This window comes from Dama dama, chromosome 1 (genome assembly GCF_033118175.1).
Source record: "Dama dama isolate Ldn47 chromosome 1, ASM3311817v1, whole genome shotgun sequence".
In the NCBI taxonomy this organism is placed as follows: domain Eukaryota; kingdom Metazoa; phylum Chordata; class Mammalia; order Artiodactyla; family Cervidae; genus Dama; species Dama dama.
The window spans coordinates 49,582,507-49,590,270 of NC_083681.1; the positions used below are offsets into that span (position 1 = coordinate 49,582,507).

A 7,764-nucleotide genomic window follows, 5' to 3' on the forward strand; every position below is an offset into this window, starting at 1 on the left:
AGCAAATTTTTTCATTTGTATTTCAGACAGTACTTTCCTAGGGATGTTCTGCCTGTTATTTCAAGAACTACATAAAACCAACTAGAGAAATTTGCCATTGCCCAGAATTCCTCTCTCTCACTCTTCCTTCATATCTCCTATTCAACTCATTCCTAGGTATAGCTCAGTGTGGTTTCAAACCTCATTGTCTATTTCTGTATATGTCTATAGTATCTATCTGGTAAATTAGCAATGAGCTGCTACTTTGTATAGACATAGAAATGCTTCAAAATGCTATCTTGAAGATTTATTTCCCCAGTCTCAATTAAATACCCTTCCGCAATTATTCTAACTCATTGCCAATCAATGCCCTGGATTTGCTAGTCTGATCGGTCCCACTCTACTTCACTCTCTCTCTTCTTCGCAGACGATGATAAGATAATGGCACACTACGCCATCTGAGATATTACCAGCTCAGAGTTTTGCAGTCACAGAAGTAGAACAAATAAAACTAAGGACATGGCCATCCCAAATTACATTCTTATTCATTTTCCAGTCGTAACATGCACCTAGTATCTCTAATAAAACAGACTTTAGAATGGATATTGAGACTATAAGTGTGAACAAGATTAGCTTCTTACTTTAAGTGAGCTATTGCTTAGTAACGAATATAATTTGCAAAGATGTAGTTGCATTAAAATGCTTATTATAGATGTTCCTGCTTTCCAGGAGACATAGTAAAAGACATAAACATTGACAAATCAATTTACAAAGAACTTTAAATAGCAATTCTACTTTATTACGGAGAAGGCAGTGGCACCCCACTCCAGTACTCTTGCCTGGAAAATCCCATGGATGGAGGAGCCTGGTAGGCTGCAGTCCATGGGGTCGCTAAGAGTCAGACACGATTGAGTGACTTCACTTTCACTTTTCACTTTCATGCATTGGAGAAGGCAATGGCAACCCACTCCAGTGTTCTTGCCTGGAGAATCCCAGGGACGGGGGAGCCTGGTGGGCTGCCATCTATGGGGTCACACAGAGTCGGACACGACTGAAGTGACTTAGCAGCAGCAGTAGCAGCTACTTTATTATAACCATGGTATGAAATCACAAACCATGATACAGAAGTCGATAAGAATAAGCAAAACAAAAATGATAGGAGCAAGTTAAAATAAGAAATAATTATGTAGCATATTAATTGAATTAATAATTCAGTGGGAATGCTGTATCCACTATATACAATTTTAACTGACATTCAAATTTTAAAGAAAATACCTCTTGTCTGTAATATATTCCCCAAAGGCCTTTCCACAGGATTGTAATACAGGGCTAGATACATATTGATGGATGGGCATCTTGTTAAAAATTACAGATCCCTGGTTCATCCATACAGTGGTTGCTAAGAAGAGCTATCAAGCCACAAAAGACATTGAGGAACCTTAAATGGATACTATAAAGTGAAAGTAATCAATCTGAAAAGGCTACGTATTATATAATTCCAACTATATGACATTTTGGCAAAAGGTAAAACCATGGAGACAAGAACTTAGGGGGAGGGAAGGATGAATAGATGGAGCAGAGAGAACTTTTAGGCAATTAGATACTATGATGGTGAACACATGTCATTATACATTTGTCAAAATATGTACCATGAACCACGCCAATAATGAATCCTAATGTAAACTATGAACATTGAATGATAATGGTATGTCAGTGTTGGTTTATTTTTTTTTTCTATTTTTTTTAGTGCTGGTTTATTGATTGCAACAATTATATCACTTTGGTGAGGGATGTTGATGATGGGGGAGGCTGTGCATGTGTTGGAGTGGGATGTATATGGCATTGTGTAATTCCACTTAATTTTTGTAAACAATTGTTGAAACTTATTTTTAGCTGTGCTGGATCTTCGTTGCTGTGTGGGCTTTTCTCTAGTTGGAGCAAGCAGGAGCTGCTCTCTAGCTGTGGTGCATGGGCTTCTCACTGTGGTGACTTCTCTTGTTGAGCAGCACAATCTCTAAATTGCATGGGCTTCAGTAGTTGTGGTTCCTGGGCTCCAGAGCACAGACTCAGTAGTTGTGATGCATGGGCTTAGTTGCTCCACAGCATGGGGGATCTTCCCGGACCACAGATGGAACCCGCATCTCCTGCATTGGTGGGCGGATTCTTTACCACTGAGCCACCATGGAGGTCCTTCACTTAATTTTGATATGAAACTAAAACTGCTCTAAAATAATCAAAATCTAGGGATTTCCCTGGCTCCAGTGGTTAAGACTTTGTCTTCCATTGTAGGGGATTTGTGTTTGATCTCTGGTCAGGGAGCTAAGCTGCCACCTGCCTCGTGGACAGAAAACTGAAAACATAAAACAGAAGCAACGTTGCAACAAATTCAATAAAGACTTCAAAAAAATTAAAAACAAAATCTACAAAAATTCACCCTCCTTCAAGCCCCCTCCAGAATATATTATTTTACCAGTTCTGGCTTAAGCATCTATATTTATAATAAGATTCCTCAGGTATATCTCAAAGTTAGCCAGCTTGGGGAGCCACTGAGATATAACAGGATGCAACAAGGTGTTGTACCATATCTGTGGTTTATTCGTTATCTCCAATCTAAATTTATTTGTTTTGATGTCTACCTGTGAAGGAAAATTTAAATCTTCCTCTATGTGAAATGTGTGCTGTGTGATAAGTCACTTAAGTCGTGTCTGACTCTGGGCAACCCTATAGACTGTAGCCAACCAGGCTCCTCCGTCCATGGGATTCTCCAGGCAAGAACGCTGGACAGGTTGCCATGCTCTCCTCCAGGTGATCACCCAACCTAGGGATCAAACCCGAGTCTCCTGAGTACCCTGCATTGCATGCTGATTCTTTACCACAGAGCCACTGGGGAAGCCCTGTCTGGGGAATAACCGGATCTAAAATCCTAGTATAGGAGGATAATACTTTTTCTTCTCCAAAGCATGCATGGCACTGTATTTGCAGACTTTTCATGTTTATTCAATATTTATATTTTCCTGTCATATAATTTCAATATCAACCATCATAAGTCAAAAAGAAAATAACCTCAGAAATTGTAGTACACTAAACAGTGTGGAGCAAGCCAATTTGGGCATGCAGAGTGACTCTGAAGAGCAAAGGCAAAACAAGCAAATACAACTGGCCGGAAAGATCCCTTAGGAATAGGGTTTTCTGATGGGTAAATGACTCTCCCGAGAGTGGGTTCTCCATAGAGAACCTCTACTCTGGGAACTGAAGGAGATCACATAGCCCTGTCTCTTCCTCACCCTCTTCACTGGACGTAAGTGCAAGGGCATTAGAGAGACATGGATGTGTATTAATGTTGGAAGGTTTATGTGGGCTCATTTTGCTGTAAGAGATTTGGCTTCTTCAGGGGAAGTATTTTAAAGAGGAAATTATAATAGCCATGGAAACAAAAGATGTTGTACAATTGCCTTTAAGAATTTACCACAGGATGTGCCCCTGAAACTATCACAACATTGTTAATCGGCTGTATTCCGTTACAGTGCAGTATTCAGTGCAGCTTAGAAATAAAGAACAGATATTCTTTCCAATGTACTGAATCTCCAATCTGAAAAATTTGTAAACAATGAAATTCTGAAAATCAAAAAGTAATCCAGGTTATGTGGTCAATTTGAAAACTGACTAAGAGTCCTTAGAAAAGATATCTAAAATATATTACTCATGGTACTGAACATGGAGAGTTCAGATAGCCCAAAAAGCTGAATTTCAGTCATCAATATATAATTCTGCCATGAAAAGTGAGATTTGATTTCTTGAAGTGAAAATATTGACTATGGGATATCTGGGGTCATATGCTCAAATCCTAGTGTTGAGCTTCTAAGAGATAAATAATTTATCCAAAACTAATAGTAATTTATTCGTAGTAGAGCATGAAAGTTTCATTAGTATCTTCCTTGTAACAATATTGTTCCATTCAGAATAACAGACTATAATACTCTTCACGAGATCAAGATATTCAAGCCAGACTGATATCAAAGAGATGCATTTGAAGTCACTTAACTTAGGTTAAATATGCCAGCAATGACTATGAAAATGAATAGAACTAATTTTTAGTATTTTAGCTCAAATCTATGATTCCAGAAGATCTCATTATACAATGTTAATCTTACCAGTCATCTTCATAATTTAGCATGTAAGCAAATAATGCTTTTTCATCTCCCTTGAATGTTGATAAGGAAATAAGTTTTAAGTAGAACAATAAAAATCAGAACATACACAAAAAAAATCTATCAAAGCACCAAGTGTTTGAAATGCTAATGTCTGTGCATTTACATTACTATTTAGAGACAAAGAAAGATGACAGCATATGGCTGTTGAAGAAAAAAATCACATGAATACTTGACATTTTAGTAATCCACATATACATGTAACATAAAAGTTTATTTATTTAATGTTATTCTACCAATTTTACCACCATCGAGAAGCATTAGTATGTACCATGGTGGAATTTAACAAATTTTGAGTATACCAAGATGGAATTCAAAGCCTAGCTTTTCCATTGTATGAAATATTACAAAATTTATTTCTCTAATTTTTACTTTCCTGGATGAAAAGGCTGAGTCTTAAAAACAATATGATTTTCAAATTAAATGAGATTCTTCACTTAAAGAGCTAAATAACAGGCCTGATATACTGTGGAATTCTATAAATGATAGGTCTTAACTTCCTTTCAAAGTAACTCTAACTATTACCATCTCCAATTTACCAGTGAGAAAATGTTATCAAGAATATTATGTCCTCTGATTTCAAAATTTTTACATATTAATTTTTCATGATGCCAGAAAACTGAGTGAGAAACTGATTTAATTTTACTTAATATACCTTTCTGTCAAATAATTATAAAATTAATAGAACATGAGTCACCTTATATCGTGATAGTAGCCATTCCATAGTCAATAAAATAGGCACTTGAATTTTTCTGTATGTGGAGCCCTTTTAGAATCTGTCATATATTTAAGATACTAAGTAATGTCCATAACCATGTACCAGTGAAGTCTTTTTAAATTGAAACTGCATAGAATAAGAAAAAAATCACGGAGATGACTAATTCAATCAGCTTAATATATTAACATTGAATGACAAGACCAAAGACACGTGGCTATTCTGAACAAAAATTGAGCAGCCTCAGATGTAAGATATGTTAGGATCTCAGTAGCCTATAAGAATAGGAATAAAATTTGAGACTGGAGACCAATAATAGCTGGGGATTAAAAATAAAAGTAGTCACAAGAGGCATCTCAAACTAAGATTTGGAGCCAAAAATGTTTCAGTCACTAAGGCAGTAAAATCATGTAGGCATAACACAGCTATAGGAGTATATTCTCCAAATTAAGTGGTTCAAGAATCATGTTTCCAATATTCATGAGTGACCAATGGAATTCCAGTCAATGACTGGGACTATGAGAAAGTCATCCAGTCTTCAAGAGGCAAAGAGAAGAAAATTAAGAATATATACAGCACCACCAGATTGACTTAGTGAGGATCTTAGCAAGAGTTTGCAGTACATAAGGGGACTAGATCAGAGTTAAGTCAATATGAGAAAGGAAAAAAAAACCCATTCAGGACCTAACTTACATAACAAAAAATCTACTGGTGGAACTGGAAGTTCAAATATGTTGTTTACTTTGAGGAAGCCAGACTCTGTAAGGGTATTGTTCTGAGACTAGGCAAGTAAAGGGTGGCAATAATTGCAACAAGACTGGGCTGAAGAGGGAGTATCTAATACCAGGGATCTGCACACCCTGCTCTCAACCCTGGAATTTAGTACAGTTGCCTCTGAAAGGAGTAATTGCTAAAGGCAATATCACAGAGAATTATCTTTACCAGTTATGTTTCAACACAACTACAATGACAACAGACATAAAAGGAAAAAAATCAAGATCAGAAATATAACCCTAGATTAGAAATGACCCAATCAAGTCAGGGGTAAGATCCATTGACCAAGAAATAATAAATAGGATATTTCAACATGTATAAAATTATTTCCTTAAAAAATTGCTTCCTAGAAAGACTATATATTTTTATATGTATGATTAGGTTCCACAACAATGCACTAGAATTAACACAAATATTCTAGCATATGATGTATTAAGTAATACATCTTTCTTTTATAACCTATTATTACTTTGAGGTCTCCATTAACTTCTTGGTATTTTCAGATTATCTTGATCCAATTCTCCTTTATGTGGGGAGTACAAAGAAAGGGGGAAAAAACGCTTAGGATCAAAGTGGAAGATAACAAAAAGTACTCTTGAGATTTTATTTAAAATGCCCTCTTCTCTGTTACAAATCAGGAGACAAGAATAATGGAGGAGACGTTCAGTACAGCAAAGAAAGAATAAAGACTAGGGAGAAAAAACATGGGGATAAGGTCCTAAGGAAAATCTCCAAAAATCATAATGAATTTACTGAATGGTGTTTTCATTTATCATTATAGGACATTTTATTTCAACACTATTATTCATCCATAGTATAAATGTCACCTTTTCCTAACATTACTTCCTCTTCTCTGATCTTTTTACTGATGGGAGTTCCAGGACTAGAAGCTGCCCATGCCTAGTTTTCCATCCCTTTCTGCTGTCTCTGCATAACTACCTTATCTGGGAATGGTGTAATTCTATTTGTCATCATCCCTAAGTCAAGTCTCCCACCGACCTGGGATTGTGTATTTCAACACTAGTCACCATGCTGGGCATATTCTGGTTCAATGCAAGATAGATCCGTTTCAATGCCTGCATTGCCTAGACATTCTTCTTTCAACTTTTTACTGTCATGGAGCTTTCAGTGCTCCTGCCAATGGCCTTTGATCGCTTCATTGCTATTTGTAACCCACTGAGATATGCTGCCATTCTGACTGATTCCAGAATTATCAAAGTATGGTTTGCCATCCTACTCAGAGGCACAGTGATCCTAACGCCTATGGCCCTACTGCTTAAACATCTATCCTTCTGAAAAATCCATGTGTTCCATCATTCTTATTGTTTCCATCCTGATATAATCCAGCTCTCATGTTCAGACAATAAGATCAACAGTGTTTAAGGACTTAACTGTCCTCATAGTTACTGCAGGAGTGGACTCCATCTTTAGTTTTCTCTCCTGTGTCTTGATTATTAAGGCCAAGCTGAGCATTGCTTCCCCAGGGGAAAAGCATAAGGTCTTTAGGACTTGTATCTCTCTCATAGGGGCCGTTGCCATTTTTTGCATCCCTCTCCTTAGCTTGTGCTTTGTCCATAGATTTGGGGAAAAGGCACCTCCTTATGCACACACTCTTATGGCCAAAGTGTATTTGCTTATTCCACAAGTGATGAATCCCATTATCTACAGTGTGAAAACCAAACAGATCATCAGGACCTTTAAAAAAGTCCTGGGATTTGAATCCAAGGGATTTGAGTTTGACTCTAACAACTCTGCAATAAAAGCTACTCCTTATCTATGACTTCTAAAACCTAGTTTAATTAATATCATCTCTTCTATCTGTAACTCGAAAGCAAAAAAGTAGAAGGTTGGTGGGTGGGGTGGGGATGTAGTTTGGTGGAAATTTATCTTTTTTAGTGTTTAAATTTTATTTATCTATTTATTTTAATTGACGTATAGTTGTACAATATTATATAAGTTACAGATGTATGATACAGTGATTTACAATTTTTAAAGCTTATACTCCATTTATAGTTTTTATAAAATATTGACTATATTCCCCATGCTGCACAATATATTCTTGTAGCTTATCTCATATATAATAGCTTG

The 7,764-nt window shown here is 36.5% G+C and overlaps 1 pseudogene; it reads left to right on the top strand.

Annotated features, from left to right (window-relative positions):
* The first annotated feature begins 6,496 nt into the window (after window positions 1-6,496).
* LOC133059246 (olfactory receptor 51F2-like) lies at window positions 6,497-7,456 on the top strand (annotated as a pseudogene).
* The last annotated feature ends 308 nt before the right edge of the window (window positions 7,457-7,764 follow it).